This window comes from Hibiscus syriacus, unplaced genomic scaffold, assembly GCF_006381635.1.
Source record: "Hibiscus syriacus cultivar Baekdansim isolate YM2019G1 unplaced genomic scaffold, ASM638163v2 tig00110556_pilon, whole genome shotgun sequence".
Lineage (NCBI taxonomy): Eukaryota > Viridiplantae > Streptophyta > Magnoliopsida > Malvales > Malvaceae > Hibiscus > Hibiscus syriacus.
This window is the reverse complement of record NW_024062779.1, coordinates 3,711,726-3,729,372: the sequence shown is the minus strand read 5'-3', so window position 1 is coordinate 3,729,372 and position 17,647 is coordinate 3,711,726. Positions and strand designations below refer to the sequence as shown.

General features: G+C 32.6%; 1 long non-coding RNA gene and 1 pseudogene across 1 annotated transcript; both read left to right on the top strand.

Moving 5' to 3' along the window:
• Positions 1 to 1,498: 1,498 nt before the first annotated feature.
• LOC120131425 lies at positions 1,499 to 13,170 on the top strand (annotated as a pseudogene).
• Positions 13,171 to 15,085: 1,915 nt separating this feature from the next.
• On the top strand, positions 15,086 to 16,758 carry LOC120131426. Its single transcript, XR_005516916.1, has 2 exons — positions 15,086 to 15,169; positions 16,361 to 16,758. It is a non-coding gene; the product is annotated as an uncharacterized LOC120131426 (long non-coding RNA).
• The last annotated feature ends 889 nt before the right edge of the window (positions 16,759 to 17,647 follow it).

Genomic DNA, 17,647 nt, shown 5'->3' with positions numbered 1-17,647 from the left:
CTGTACTCTCAGCCATGGCCCGAAGCAGGTTTCCTCAAACAATTGTCTTTGAGCAGGTGAAAGCTTCTTTGCAATTGTAGTGGCCAGGCTGACTTTATTTCTCAAGGTCAATTGAGCCGAAAAAAATTTCTACAAAAACAATAAACATACCAAGTTAGATATACCAAAAACTACACTGTGAAGATATACCAAAAACAATAAACATAAAAAGTAGTAGTTTATTCTTTAAACTAAAATTTGCAACACTGTTTTGTCTTTTGGTTGAAATGAAAATCGCAACGAGAGAATCGCAACGCGAGATGACAATCGCAACGAGAGAATCGCAACGCGAAATGAAAATCGCAACGAGAGAATCGCAACGCGAAATGAAAATCGCAATGCGATTTTGGTTTCGCGTTGCGATTCTCTCGTTGCGATTCTCTCGTTGCGATTTCCATTTCGCGTTGCGATTCTCTCGTTGCGACAGTCATTCTCTCGTTGCGATTTTCATTTATCTCGTTGCGACTCTTCTGCAAATTGAAACTTGAATGGATTGCATTACTTCAACCAAAAGACAGAACAAAGACAAAGACAAATACTAACTTGAAAATCGCAACGAGAGAATAGCAACGCGAAATGAAAATCGCAACGACAGAATCGTAACGCGAAATGAAATCTAAGTGAAATGGTTAATCTATTATTGAAATGACCAGTAAACTTATCATCAGTTTCAATATGAAAAACCTACAATAATGCAAACATTTCAAAATAAAAATAATTAAAAAAAACTAACCCTCGGAGGTTGATTTTCCATTTCTGAATATTGTGAGGGATTTCTGACCGTGAATGGTTGTGAGGGATTTCGCCGGAGATGGGGACGGAAATCTTCGGAGATGGGGACGGATTTCTTCGCCGTAGAGAGTGAGAGATGGAGATGGGACTGAGTTGTGATTTTAGGTTTTAGGTTATGAGTTGCGATTACGGGATTTTGTCTTAATATTCTTTTTGTAATTTGAAAATAAAATACGCGTAGCGATTATAATGGCGCTTTAAATATCGCGTTGCGATTTACGGATACGCGTTGCGATTTTATGTATTATCGTTGCGATTTACGGATACGCGTTGCGATATACGGATACGCATTGCGATTTACCCATACGCGTTGCGATTTACGGATACACGTTGCGATTTACGGATACGCGTTGCGATTTATGTGTTCGCGTTGCGATTTTCATATTCGCGTTGCGATTTTGGAAAATCGCAATGCGAATTTGTACTATCGCATCGCGATTTTCAAGAATCGCGTTGCGATTTTGGAAACTGATTTGCGATTCTGGAAACTGATTTGCGATTCTGGGGATCGCGTTGCGATTTTTATTTCGCGTTGCGATTTTGTTGGTCATTTTGGCAAATCCAAAAAAAGTTGGTTAAAATCGTATATTATAACTTTTTTTTGGTCACTGAGGCGATTTTCTCAAGTTTAAATACCAAAACAAATTAACACCTTTTTTTCAGTTCTCCCCACCAGGTCACCACCATGGCAGACAGGGTTTACCCTTCAGCAAAACAAGCCACCAACGGCACCGCCACCGGAACCAACCCTTCGTTTTCCGCCAGTAAAGCTCAACTCTACGGTGCTTCCCGCCCTCTTTACCGTCCACAACCGAATCGCCACCGCCGCTCCTGTTGTTGTTCTTGCTGCCTTTGGACCACCATAGCTATCCTCGTCCTCATCCTCCTATCCGCCATAGCCGGTGCTATCCTTTACGTCCTTTACCGCCCCCACCGCCCCACTTTCACAGTTTCCTCCCTCAACGTCTCAGCCCTTAATATAAGCTCAGCCTCCAAGCTGATCACCAACCTCAACGTCGAAGCCAAAAACCCTAACAAAAAAGTCGTCTACAGTTACGACCCAACCACCATATCTATTAACACAAGTGACGACATCGATATCGGGGATGGTTCTTTCGGTTCCTTCGTGCATGGGACTAAAAACACGACCCTTTTGAAAGCTGCCATAGCTAGTAGCCACCAAGAACTCGATTACACGTCGGCTGGCAAGTTAAAGACCGGTTTGAAGAGCAAGAACGGGCTGCCATTGAAGATAAAGCTGGAAACAAAAGTGAAAGCGAAGATGGGAGCATTGAAGACACCGAAGCTTAGGATTATGGTGACTTGTGAAGGGGTTAAAGTTAGTGTTCCGAAGGTGAAATCAGCAACCACAGCTTCAACTTCTAACGCAAAGTGTAAGGTTGATTTGAAGCTCAAGATCTGGAAATGGACGTTACGATCGATGTGAATTTGAGAAAGATGAAGAAAAAGGTTTCATGTTTAGTTTAGTTTAGTTTTTGTCTTTGCTACACCTTTTTCTTTTGCCTTGTATTATTATTATTGGGTGATGATGTTTTGTGCGAGAAAATTGTATTGCATGCTTTCTTTTTTCTATTCAGTCAATTTTATTTTGCAATAAATAAAATAAAGTTGACTAAAATGTTTTTGGTGGTAGTAGTAGAAAGGATGAATTGGTTTGGTGCCTACACTACAATAAATTTATCAATTTATGACAAAATTTTTATATGATATTACGTATATCGTCACAAAACATACTATAATGTGACGTTTTTTTATTTTCGTCATATTTATTGATTAATGATATATCTTTTATGATAATTTTAAAAATGATCATTGATTTTTGTCACTATATGTTTGGCGCCAAAATCTTCCCACCAAAATTTTTGGTGGGAAACCTTTTAATACATTTAGATAAAGTAATGACGTTTTAAAATTGTCTCCAATGAAAAATAGGTATTAGTGACGATTTATTATAATGACGATTCAATTTGAATTAGTGGCGTTGCACATTTGTCATTAATAAGTTTTATTTGTGAAAATTTAATTTGTCATGTTTTATAAGACACTAAAAGTTACATTTTATTATTGTCACAAAAAATTGTTTTAGCACGACGAAATCAATTATTTGTCACTTGTTTTTATCTCTTATTTTTATATGACGATTTTAAAAGACGTCATGAAAATATGTCACTTAATGTTAAAAAATAAGATAATCTAACAACCTTATTAAATAATACAATGTATAGAGTTTTTTTTTTTGTGTTTTTTATTTTATTTACATTATTCTATATTAGATTATCTCACATTCAAAGATTTTTTAGAGTAAAACACAAAATAATAAATCGTAAAAAAGAAATGACCATAATATTTTTATATATTGTTATACTTCCATGTTTTCCATGATGTTACATCAAAGTGTTCAGAAAAAAATATTTATATTTGATCATAGAAATACCCATAAAATTTTAGTATATTTAGATACATATAACATCAATAATTTTAAAATATAAAATATCACTCTTTTATATATAAAAAAGCTAATATTATAAAACATGTATGTGTGTTGATTTTTTTAGGATTATTATTGTTCCTCCTAACACATTTTTAATTGAATCAAACTTTGCATTGGAGTAATTATTTATTATGAAATTGTTAAAAATAGTATTTACTTCAATTATTTTATAATTTTAAAATTTCTAAAGAGAAATCTTTTTTACTATTTTAAATTATTACTATTTTAATAATTAATCTTTAAATAATATCAAAACCATGAATAAAAAAATATATTTTAATAATAAAAGATTTTAAATGTAAAAGAAAGGAAAACATAATAAAAAGGCACTAATGACTAAAATAAAATTCAACGAAAACTAAGGGGCTAGATTCACAAATTTAAAAAAGAAAAAGCCTTGAAATGAGGACCAAAATGTGTTACTTTAAACATGGACATGACCCTTATAATGATTAACCCAAATAAAGAAAAATGGGCTGATTCTATCCCTAAACGACAACATGTGAAGTATTTTAATAAAATTTAATTAGGTTTAATATAAACCCACACTTCATTTTTAATAACCCTCTGCCGCCGTTCACTCTCTACACAACCCACTTCCCCATTTTCTTTCTTTTAAGTCTCCCTTCTTGGAGCTGCTTTTCACTAGCAAGTGCTTGCAGTTCCGTGGGAGTTAAATCCTCAAGCTTGACAGTGCGGTTGGGTTTTAACTCAAATGAAACTAGTAATTTCCCTGGAGCTTTTGTTTTTTCTCCTAAAAGAATGAGAATTAAGAAGTTCTCAGTAGCTTGCTCTTCTTCTACTACTGATCCATTGTTGGTTAAAGCTGCAAGAGGAGATCCTGTAAGTCGGCCTCTTGCATGGATGATGCACCAGGCAGGAAGGTATATGGCTGTTTACAGAAAGCTTGCAGAGAAACATCCGTCCTTCAGAGAGAGGTATGAGACAACTGATCTCATTGTGGAAATTTCTTTGCAGCCTTGGGAAACTTTCCGTCCTGATGGAGTTATAATTTTCTCTGATATTCTTACTCCACTGCCTGCATTCGGTGTCCCGTTTAACATTGAAGAAGTAAGGGGTCCTGTCATTCATTCACCGATGCACTCTGAGGATTGCTTGAAGGCATTGCATCCTATTGACTTGGAGAAACTACATTTTGTTGGGGAGTCCCTTAAGATTTTGCGCCAGGAGGTTGGAGATCATGCAGCAGTGCTGGGTTTTGTCGGAGCACCTTGGACAATTGCAACTTATATAGTAGAGGGAGGTACAACCCGCACTTACACAAACATAAAGAGTATGTGCCACACATCACCAAATTAATATTTAATATTTAATAATTAATAAAATAAAAATAATAACAATAAAAATCCCGGACAAAACGGGTGTCTACACTATATTCTATATTGAGATAATTTTGCTTTATAGTTTTATTATTTTTATAATTATTTTTTGTTTTGATTCATATTACAATAGTACAAAGGTTTCTCCAACTTTAATTTAAAGGTAATTGTTTGTTTTCTTTTAAATTTATTTTCTTCGTTGTTAAATATGGTTTTTTCGATATTAATGAATTCATATGGTTTAGGGTTAGTTTTATTATTCGATTTCTGATTTTTTGTTAAACGCTGATGTTTTTTACAAAATAATTGTTAGTTTTTTCTTTTAAATTTTGCTAAACGCTGCTGCTTTTTACAAAATAATTGTTAGTTTTTCTTAAATTTTGCTAAACGTTGCTGCTTTTATTATTCGATATTGTGCAATTTGATTGGAAAACTCATTCAAAAACCTGTGCATGTCTTGTTTCCTTTTCACATTGATAATTCTTTATTTAATAAATAAATGTTTATGATGTAAAATTTCACCTTCACAAGGTATTCTCAAACTCTGCTATGTATTTATGCTTCCTTTAGGTGCATGTGTTTGTGAATTTTTGAATTTATATCATTCTTTTTGTTTATGTTAATTTATTTACATTTCCATTTAAACTGATTGAAAATATTGTTATTAGCATCATTTCAGTGTAAGTTTTCAAAATTCTGTAATTTAGCATAATTATTAATGTAGTTGAATTGCAAATGAATCATTCTCTCAGTGTAACCGAACTGTTGTGTTTATGAATTAAGTTGTAGAATGCTCTGCCAGTGGAGAGCAGCTGTGCTATAATAATTGATGATTTTGGTTGCGGTTTAATGCGTCTTTGCATTTCCCTCTAATATCTAAGAGCAATCGATTGCAAAAGCTGGTGAAAGTATTTATAATAGTTTTTCTATATGTTTTAGGATGACACCAGGCAAAGTATCTCGTAAAAGGATTGGAACACAAGAAAATGAAACTCAAAAAGTCTCTGGTAAACTAAATCGAACCCAATAATCTGAACCTCAACAAGTTACTGGTGCTCCAAACCAAACACATGAAGAAATTGATCCAGATACAACAATTGAAAATTCAAGTGCCATCACTTCAATTTTCAGGTAAACAATATAGTTAATCAAATAAAAATTATTATATAATATTAATTGTAGTAACTAATATTGATTATCTTAATTTGTAGCTTCAAATGATACCACAAACTCAACATCAACAGAATCACAATCGACTCAAGGTTTGGATTGAGATTGTTACAACGAAATATTCTACAAGTCATATTATTATCATATTATTTTTATTTTCTGTAAACATTTTTATATTTATAGAAATGAAATTATTATGTATTTAGTGAAATATTTGTTTAAATCTTATTATTTTGCAATAAGTGAACTATTTTTATTTTTTATTTAAATTTGTATAAATAATTTTATTTTAATATATATTGTCATTAAAAATGTCATAGAATATAAATTATTTGTGTTTTGCTACAATATCTCATTCGTCACATATAAGTTGATTTTAATGCATTATTTGTGACAATATAAATTATCAATAATGAAATCTTATTTAATTTAGTGACGTAACCAACTGTCATAGAATATAAATTATAAAGTGACGTTATGCATAAACGTCATTCATAATATTATTAGGTAACATTTATATTATGTCACTAAAAATATGACAATATCTCTTTCGTCACATATAGGTTGATTTTAATGTATTATTCGTGATTATATAAATCATTAATAACGAAATTTTACATAATTTAGTGACATAATTAGTTGTCATTGAATATTAATTATATAGTGACGTTATATATAAATGTCATCCATGCTACTATTAGGTGACGATATACTACGTTACTAACAATGTGACAATTTTATTTTCGTCACGTATACAATGAAATTATTGTGGTATTGATGACGATATGATTTATTAATGACGAAAATGTACATCATTTGGTGACAAAAGTAATTGTCACTGAATGCAAATTAAACTGTGATGTTATCCATTAGCATCACTATATATTTAACAATACATGACGATAACACATACATCGTCACTTTTGACATTTAGTGACACACCTAGGGTGATTCGTGACATTGACTTTTACGTTACAAAATACATCTAGTGACATAAATTGAAGTTTTAGTGACAATAACCTAGATACCACTAATAAGAAATTTTGTTGTAGTGATATAATTCATACAATATGAGCGTCGGTGGGGTATTTTTAATTATTTTTTAGGTGTACGGTCTCAATCTCAATTCTCAAATCTTAGTTAGCATTTCCTGGAAAGAATGCCTTTCAAAGGAACAAAATGGAAAAACATGTTCAATATAACATGCGGATCACAAAAATAGTTTGATGTATACACAATTATTTGATGGATGGGTAGTAGTCTTTCTTTTAAGTTTACTAAGAAAATCAAGGAAAATCGACGGTTAGCGATTAATATACTCCTTTTGTTCCCTAAAATATGTCAACTATTAATTTTTTTTAAAATTTTAGTTAATTGTTATTTAAATTTTATTACTGATACAAATATGTAAAAATATATTTTAAAATTTTCCAAATCAAGTAGTTTTTAAATATATATTTTATAAAAATTAATTATTTAAAAATAACCATGGTTAAAATTTGAAAATTTTGATTTTTAAAAAATTAATAAGAAATATTTTTATGAGACGGAGGGAGTAAAAAATACCAACGGTCGAGTTAATATTACTTAAATTGCAATATTAAATTAATCAAATATTATAATCTTAGTATATATAATATTCGAATCTATCGAGTGACATCAGTAGTTAAAATAGAAGTTGTTCTTCCTTGATGTTAAGAGTTTGAATAATTACGTGTGTAGAGTGTGTATGCGTTGTTAATAATTAAGAAATATTATAAGCATATATCATCTCGTAAGACCATTAAAAAACAAATATAATGCTCAAATATACATTTTCTAAATTTATTTTTCAGCAAATTATGCATTTAGTATCTAAACTATTAGTTTTGGTTCATTTTAGTACCTAAACTTTCATTTTTTTTTTCAAAATCATACCTAACTTTTAGTTTTCATTTCATTTTAGTACTCCAACGTAATAAACTTAAATCGTTTAGTGCCTAAACTATCAGTTTTGGCCCGTTTTAATACTTAAACTTCCAATTTTTTCAAAACTTAATATTAAATTTTGAACAAGGTACTACAATAAAAAAATAAAGGTTGTAACGACGAGATACTAAAATGAAACAAAAACTAAACATTAGGTATGATTTTGAAAAAAATTAAAGTTTAAGTACTAAAACGGATCAAAGCCGATAGTTTAAATACTAAAACGGGTCAAAACTAATACTTTAGGAACTAAACATGTAATTTACCCTTATTTTTTTATTTTAATCTTTAATGAAATGAAAAAATTGCAAAAGATTGCTATTTTAGGTTCTCCAAAAGTATAAAGAAGCAACAGGCCCAAAATATATATTGAAAAAAAGCTCATATTTGGGTTAGAGAGTGGCCAATTGGACTCAATCTAGAACAATCTGGATTCAATCGTTTCATCTCCAGTTTGTTATTCAGATAAAGTGACCGAAAACCCCGGACTCAGCTAAAACCCTACTATTTTTTTTTAACTTGGAAGCCTTAAGAACCTCAGCGGAAGCTCTCTTTGAAGTCTCACTTTTTATCACTCTATTTACTAAATTCTCGTTGCGTAAAATAAAACCCATCTCACTCATGTATCGAGTAGCTTCAAAATTAGCTTCATCTATTAGGTAATGCATCTGACGGATTACATTTGGTTCATGTCAATGCCTGTGAATGGGTTTATTTATTTATTTTATATATCTGATCAATTATCTTTATCTTTTATTTTGGCAGTTCCTCGACTTCGAGAAAACTGGTAAGAAATCATAATATCTTACTTGATTTTCCTTTCATTTTGATTTCTGTTCGTGTGGTGAGGAAATGTGGGAAATAGAAGAAATGACATGAAAAATAATAGACAATTTCTAGGACCAAATAGTTGCATTTTCTTTAGGTAAATAAGTGTTTTTTAGATACTTTTGTAACTATGGAAATTTAGAGATGGGTCATTAAATAGTTAGAAAGGTTTTCGTTTTTTTTCCTCTTAAAAGTAAAAATATATGTTTATTTGGGTTTGGTTTTGATTGATATGAATGAATCTTAACTTTTATTTGTTTTGGTTGCTTAATAATTTGAATTGTACAGGTTTATAGTAGGGTGATTTGCAACAGGAATTATGTGGCAAAAGATATCAGTTTTGGGGTTGGGGCACGTGCGGCTATCCTGCAGGGTGTGTCCGAGGTTGCAGATGCCGTGAGAGTCACAATGGGACCAAAGGTAATAGACATGAAAGAAGACCAAGAGTTCAAATTCATTCTTAATATTATGCCTTGTCATAGTATTCATTCTGTTTTATTGGTTCAGGGCCGTAATGTAATTATTGAGAGTAGTCGAGGCTACCCTAAAGTCACAAAGGATGGTGTTACTGTTGCCAAAAGCATCAAATTCAAGGATAAGGCTAAAAATGTCGGTGCAGATCTTGTAAAGCAGGTTGCAAATGCCACAAAATAAAGTGGCTGGAGATGGTGATTTCTATTATTTCCTTCCTTGTTCCATTAATGTGCTTTAGCTGAACATTGATCAATCAAATGTACCAATGTTTTCAGATCAAGACATTCATGTTAGAAAGTTGTTTAGTGGGACTTGTACCCAAAAGTAACTCTTTTTTCAGCAAAATAATTGATGCTTAAGACAAGTCAACTAAGCCTCAATCTTCATTCCATGTTGATCTGGATTGGAGAGTCCTTGATAGGAACCTGCTGTTACAAAAATATTCCTGGAAAGTGTGGCATAAATGACCTAGATTTGTTTAAAGTCTTTGACAATGTGCATTTAAGAATCTAGAATCCTAAATATGCAGGGCATCTGTGGATAGAATAAGTGAGCAATCTCTATAACATTCAGGCTCAAAGCATGGATAGGTTCAGTTGTATTTGTAGCATGATACATGAGGAAACCTTTTTGTTTTTATTACGGAATTGACATTTCTTTGAAATTTTTTCCATAATATCTGATAGATTGCTGAAGATCTATTAACTATAATGCATCTGTTCGCAGGTACAACCTGTGCAACTGTCCTAACTCAGGCAATTCTTTTGGAAGGCTGCAAGTCATTGGCTGCTGGCGTAAATGTGATGGACTTGCGAAAAGGAATTAATATGGCAGTTGATACAGTCATATCTGACTTAAAAAGCAGGGCAGTAATGATAAGCACTCCGGAGGAAATTACACAGGTTTATTGATGTGGGATCTGTGGCTCTTTATCTCTCATACCCTTGATTTATTCTGCATTAGATTGTTTTTGGTATGTTTTAAATAGGTTGCCAATATTTCTGCAAATGGGGAACGTGAAATTGGAGAACTAATAGCAAGAGCAATGGAGAAAGTTGGGAAGGAAGGGGTCATTACGGTCACTGTAAGTCCAATTTTCTTTTTTTAACATTATTTTAATGGTGATAAAATTGTGAATAACAATGATTACTTCTTAAACCACATCTAATTTGGCGTATCTAATGTTTTCCTTAAATTTTAGGATGGGAATACTTTAGACAATGAATTAGAAGTGGTGGAAGGAATGAAGCTAGGCAGAGGCTACATCTCTCCCTACTTTATTACTGATCAGAAGACCCAGAAATGTGTAAGTCCTTTGTGTCCTTTTTCCAATAGTTTTTACTGAAATATTGGGATAATTGTTCATTGAACCAAAGTGAGGTTCCCAATGTAAAACCCATGCTCAATTTTTTTTGTTTCTCTTATTTTGATGTTGTCACTTGTCAGCTTGGAGGAGGGGCCTCGTGGAAAAATCATAAATCATTTCCCTTACTTTGCTTAATTAATTTGAAGATCAGATTATTGCTATATTAAAGGTTATAGTGCATAGTTCATGGCTTTGCATGCTAATGTAAAAGACTGTGCACTTTTAAAAGCATAGAAATTTGAATTGTCTTATCTCCTTAACCTTTTCGCTTCTTTTTTTCCAGTTACATATAGCATACAAACCTCTATTGATTGTAATAATATCACAAGCATGTAAAAAAGCATTGATTTAAAGAGGCTTCAATTTTATGATGGCAGGAACTTGAGAATCCCCTGATTCTCATTCATGACAAGAAAATTTCAGATATTAACTCGCTTGTGAAGATATTGGAGCTGGCTATAAATGTAATTCATCTGTGGACTCGTTTACATTTATGATTATAAGTGAAGCACATTGTGAACCTCATTTCTTCTATTTGAACAGAAAAGCAGACCACTTCTTCTTGTGGCTGAGGATTTGGAGAGTGATGCACTTGCTTTACTTATTCTCAATAAGCATCATGCTGGTTTGAAGGTAAGTAATTGTCTAGATTCTGGCTTTGCTTTAAGTTTACTTTTCCATGCATTACAAGATGTTTTATACTTTATATGACACCTCAACCTTATTAATTGTGAAATCTTATGTATTTAGGTGTGTGCCATAAAAGCTCCTGGTTTTGGGGATAACAGACGGGCAAATTTGGATGACCTTGCCATTCTTACCCGGTGGAGAGGTAAAACATTCTCATTGCTCTGGTTTTGTCCTTTAATAATTTTGTAGTCATTATTAACTATCAAAACTACAGGTTATCAGTGAAGAACGCGGCTTAACTCTCGACAAAGTCAAAGTTGAAATGCTCGGTACTGCAAAAAGGGTATGCATGTATCTATATAACATGCCTGATTTTCTTCTTTCTTCTGCAATTGACCTAATTATTGGCAGATCACTGTCTCACTTGATGACACAATAATTCTACATGGGGGAGGGGATAAGAAGCTGATTGAAGAAAGATGCGAGGAGGTATCCGTATTCTGATGCCCTATTTGGTTGTTTCTTCATTTTCTAAAAGCTTCAACTCATTTTAAATGTCGTTCTATTTATACGCTACCATGCATGTGCTTGTGCTATATAATAGTTTTTTGGGTTTGGGTGTGGGGGATGCAACTGTTATCTATTTGTGCTCTTATGATCCCTGCTTTCCTTTTTTGGCATTATGATTCTTGAAAACATCTACAGCTGAGGATGGCCATGGAGAAGAGCACTGCCGTGTGTTTGACAGGGAGAAAGCACAGGAGCGATTATCGAAACTATCTGGAGGTGTAGCTGTTTTCAAGGTCTATAATTCATATTTCTATGTTAAAGTGGCATGTGCATCTTATGCTGTCAAAGGTGAGTACTTATTAGTTGTTTTCTCAGGTTGGTGGAGCTAGTGAGGCAGAAGTTGGAGAAAGGAAAGATAGAGTCACAGATGCTTTGAATGCTACCAGAGCAGCTGTGGAGGAGGGTATTGTGCCAGGTGAAGAACTTCTCCCTCTTGGGTTTCAAATGACAATGCTCCAAGTCATAACATTAAACGTCTTTTGTTAGGTGGTGGGTGTTGCTCTCTTGTATGGTACAAAGGCTTTGCAGAATCTTCAAACTGAAAATGAAGGCCAAAAAAGAGGCGTTCAGATAGTTCAAGATGCTCTTAAGGTTTTATTTCTGACAACTCTATGCATGTGTTCCTGATCTCATTATCATGTTTAGTACCTCACAGTATCTATGACTGCACTTTAGGCACCGACTTTAACTATAGCTTCAAATGCTGGTTATGATGGCTCTCTGGTTCTCGGCAAACTACTGGAACAAGATGATGATAAGTTGGGATTTGATGCTTCAAAAGGTTTGTTCCTTTCAATCTTATGAAAATACTTGCTTCAAGCCATATAATTTGATCTTAGTTTCGTCAGGTTATACCGCACTCATTCTTCTTAATATGCACACACACTGTCATGCCATATTTATTTTTCGAAAAATACCCTGCCACTTCTTTTCTTTTATGGGAACGCACAGATCCTCCGCCCTGATCATTATCTTGTTTGGTGTGCTAAAACAGGTACATATTTGGATATGGTGAAAGCTGGAATCATTGACCCTCTAAAAGTAGTTAGAACAGCTTTGGTTGATGCTGCCAGGTGAAGCTCTAGTTACAAATATGTGCTTATACATGATCGTTTTATAAGTTTAACTGAACAAACATGCTTTTTGATCACAGCGTTTCATTGCTATTGACGACAACCGAGGCCTCTGTCCTGGAAAATCCAGATGAGAAAAAACCACCAAGTCGTATGCCGGACATAGATAATGACTACTAGGTAGTGTGTCCCTTTGTATGATTAGTTGCTTACTTCACAATTTCTGCTTAAGATAGCAGAGAACATAAATTGAGTTTGAGAGCCAAGGTTCGATTTTGATGAACTCTTATGAGAAATACATGAGGACGGCGATCAAATTATAAAAGAAAAGATAATAGGGCACGCAATTCTTGGTGTTCAAAGAAAAACAGTTGAGTTCTTTATTGCAGCTCTGGTTCCTTTCCTTTCCCCGGTTTTCCTATGTTACATGGATTACATTTTGGGCTGTTTAATGGATCTTTGGATCCCTGGTATCCTTGGAAGCAGTGGTGATCAGGACTTATTTGATTAAAAAAACAAGTAAATTTTTTAACTCAGATTTTCTTACTTTGAGGTGTTGGAATAACTTCAATTTTATTGGTTTAGATTTTAAATCCGAGTCTAGTTTCAATTTTATTGGTTCCTTCAATTATAGTACCCTCCCACCCGTTTTCAATTGCAAATGACAGAAGGCCAGTGCTTTCATGGATTCTGCATTGTGTTACAGGGACGAATGTAAGATTTTATATTAAGAAATGAATATAAGAGGAACTTGTAAAATTAAAGTGGAATGAATATAAAAGGAATTTGTAAAATTATAGGAATTGTCAGAACAATTTTTTATTAATAAGATACATAAGAAAAATCTAAAATTTATTGTAATTTTAAATTTTCGGAGGGAAGGTTACCTCTACCCATCACCTTTCTTCGATTCATTTATGAGTGATGTACACACTCAGGTTACGTGCAGGTACCTCCACGACGAGTCCACGGTGACCTCGGACAATCACACCAATAGCAGCCAAGGTATACTGCATATATTATCAGCTTAAGTTCGCTTCTTTCCCTTTACATATACATCTGGCGCGGTACTATGCGTTACAATTTTCTTTTTATTTTTTTTAAATTCGTATATTAAATTACAAGATAGATAAAAATATATTAAAATTAAATATATAAACATACTAATTTTTGTATTTTTTCTGATTTTTTTTAAATTCAAATAGATTAATTTGTAAGATTGATAAAAATACATTAAAATTAGATAAATAAACATACTAATTTTTTGAAATGCACTAATCGAACATTTGTGGAATGAATATTCCAATTCCGAGAATTAAAATATATAGTTATGTAACTTATGTTTTTTTGCATTATTATTATGAAATGTAATTTTCTTATTTATTTGTATTTTCGTAATGTTATTTATGAATGTTTTATTTATGTTTTTTATCTTGATATTTATTAGAAATATATATGTTTTATTTTATATTTGCAAAATCAATATTATAATAGTTAAATATTGTGAATAAAGTAGAGTTGATGATAATGTAGAGATAATGTTGGAGATGAATTACTGTTTCATCTTTAGAGTAGAGATAGAGACGTTGTAGAGTATAGATGAGGACTGGAGATGATATTAGACCATTTCACAATGACATTCTACCTAGTTTGGTACGCATAATGGAAAACATGTCGTAAACATGACATTTTCCCCTAAAGATAAATTACACTTATGATCAAATAATTATTGATTTAATAAATATACCTATCAATTTTTTTCAAAAAAAATAAACAATTTATCAATAAATATTTTTATTAAAATTAAAACGAACATATAATGTTATGTAATATAAAACGTTTTATCTCTATAATTTATATATTTTAATGATTTTATTTTAATTAAAACCAATTTAATAAATTAACTTTTTATAATTTCAAAAAAAATCGATAAATTAAAAATTATTATTGAATAAATGTATTCAGTCATAAACAATAATAAATTAGTGATAAATAATTGTCATATCTGAAAAGTAAATATAAAATAATACAATACTTTTAGAAGAAAAATAAATAATTTAGAAAAATAAAATAGTGAAAATTTTAAGTGTGAAAAATTAAATTTATTAACTTATTTTGAATTAGAATAAAACTAATAGAATATCTAAATTTATTAATGTTGGTGATATATTTGTAATAACTTTTTAATTGAATGATGTATTTGTAAATTTCAAAAGAAAATGAGCTATTTATTATTAAAGCTATAATTATATGACCTTGCGTGTCGTTTACCATTTATACAAATAACAGGTCACTCTTCAATAGTATATATATTTATCACGATATTTTCCTTCATCTCTCTTATTACACTCTCCAGATTATTGGCAGAGGGACTCAATCGAAAAGATTTTTCTCCGTGAAGTTTAAGGTTCCGATTCTCCTTTTTCTTGTGTTGCCTTGCCTATTATATGGTCTGCGGTTATTTCTCTTTTCTTTTATTGTTTATATTTTCCCTTTAATCTAGCGTTTGATGGTGAAGAGGAAACAGAAGGTAGGAAAGTAAAATTCTTTAGCTGGCTTGGGGATAGGTGGGCATTACAGTTGATTTGAATTTGAGAAAATGGATTCTTAACCAGAACTGCCTTTTTCCTTTGGAATCAAATTCTATTTATTTTTTAAGGATTTGTGTTCCTTATGAGAAAAATAAGTAACCGCTTGCAGTTCTTGTATAAATTTTGAGAAAAGATGAGTTGTAGTTTTCGTGATTTAGATTGATTTGCTTCTTTTGTTAGATTGTTGAAAACTTGCCTATGAGAATTGGAAATCCTAAGAATGTTCTATGGAAGTTGTGTGTCTAGAACCTGCAGCTAGGTTTTGCTGTTAAGTGCTTTCAAGGCTTTAGAACTGAAGTCTGGAATAAGTTAAAAATGAAGAATTGGAAGAGATTTTTCCTATATGGGATTGATTGTTTCATATTCAGTTATGCTTGTAGGTTTGTTGAATGCTTAGTCCTATGGATCAGAAATCAAGGAGGAAAAAGCTGCCCATATTTAATAGTTACCATTTTTCCTTAGTTAAGTAGGCTTTCTTGTTTATTAGTCAGCAAAATTCTAATCTAGATTCTAGAGTCAAGGTGCTTTAGATGTGAGTCGAACTATAACTGTAATTAGATGAATGGTTGTATCTAGGAATTCTTGATCTTCATCATGTTTAACAATCTGGCAGATTATTTCAGTCGTATGGCTTATTTGGTCTCATTAAACATTGCTGTTCAAGTTTAAAATCTGTAATCTCACGTACCAGTCCGGGATACATGGATGTTTCAATTCCTGTTGCTTTGGTTGACTTTTGTAGTGGGAATGTGTAAACTTGTGAAAATTTCAATCTTGGGGGGGGGGGGGATGAAGTAAAAGATTAGACTGTTCGGAATTCAGGCAGCCAATCAAAATTTTTTGTGATCTTCTATCCGTTTACATTTTCAATCATTTAATGCATGATACGGTAGCAAGCATGAAAGTTTTACGGGTTAGATTAACCGGATTTATTAACAGTTTTGATGTATATACTTCTTCGAATGAGAATAGACGTTTGAATTGTTGTCGAATTGTAAAATTTGCAGATTCTTTGACAAAAATATGGCTGTGAAACCAACAGTAGCATTGAGGGCTTTTCTTGTTGGAGGGATAGCTGTTTTTGCTAAATTAGCTGGGGCAATGAAGGCTGCCGGCGGTGCTAAGCTGGGTGCAGCCGCAGCTGCCATGACCGTGGCAGCATCTGCTGCAATGACAGGATCGAAACAGGACCCAAGTGATGGGTCTAAGCAACCTCCAAAATGATATGCCTTTTTTGGTCTTTCTTTCAGCAGCTTGTAGACATTTGTATTGTAGGTAGCATAGTTGGCTGCTCATTGGAGCTTGTCAAGAGCAGATGGCTATGCTTGGAATTCTATTTTTGGTCATTTCCGAGTTTGCTTTTTGAAATCAGTTGAAATAAGAAAACCAGCACGTTGCATTTGAATTAAGCTATATTGCTCTTTAAGTTCAATTGTGAATGTCTCTCATACCCAAATGCACATTCCCTCTGGGAAATGGAAACAATGTCAAGTAGTTCCTCTTAAAACGAGCACAACACAGTATGTGTGTATATATATATATATTTCGAAATTGTTTTGAGTTCTAACATCGTGAAAATCGTGTATTTGAGCCTTTCCATAGAAAAACACATACATCGTGATATGGGCCACCAATTGGGGCCTGGGTCCACTTCCAAATCGTGAGACGAGTTTTTTTTTTTTTTGTCTTTTTGTTAAAGCTATATAAAACCAAAAAGAATTACAGTAATATTTTGTTTGATAAATACAGTAATTAAACTGTAGAAAACACATTACATTTACTAGTTATTACTATTGTTTATAACTAATAAGGGAGCAAAATCCAGAGGGGGAAAAGCGAGGGATTTTATGAAGAGGTGAAAAGGGTGGAAGTTGAAGACAAGTCAAAGATAAAAGGGCATACATGCAGTACATACTAATAATTAAAACACAGAGGGATCATGTTTACAGGGACAAGTCAACTAGGTGTTTCTTTTTTACTATTCGTAATCATATGCTTCAATCCCCCACGCCATGGAAATACTCAAAACAACATCATCTTTTCTACCTACCCGATCACATCTTCCATTATTACCAACTTTTCTCGTATGCATATCTAACATACATGTATAATTTTAATCACTTTATTGACAAAAAGTAGGAGACATCACACATGGGATTAGGGGTTTGTGCTTTTATCCCACCATGCAAACCTCATCCCTTGCCCATACTATCATAATACCATTTCCTTCTACAATGTTATTATTATCGCCCCAAGCGAGGACTCCATGTGTGCAAATGACAAAACATGCCATT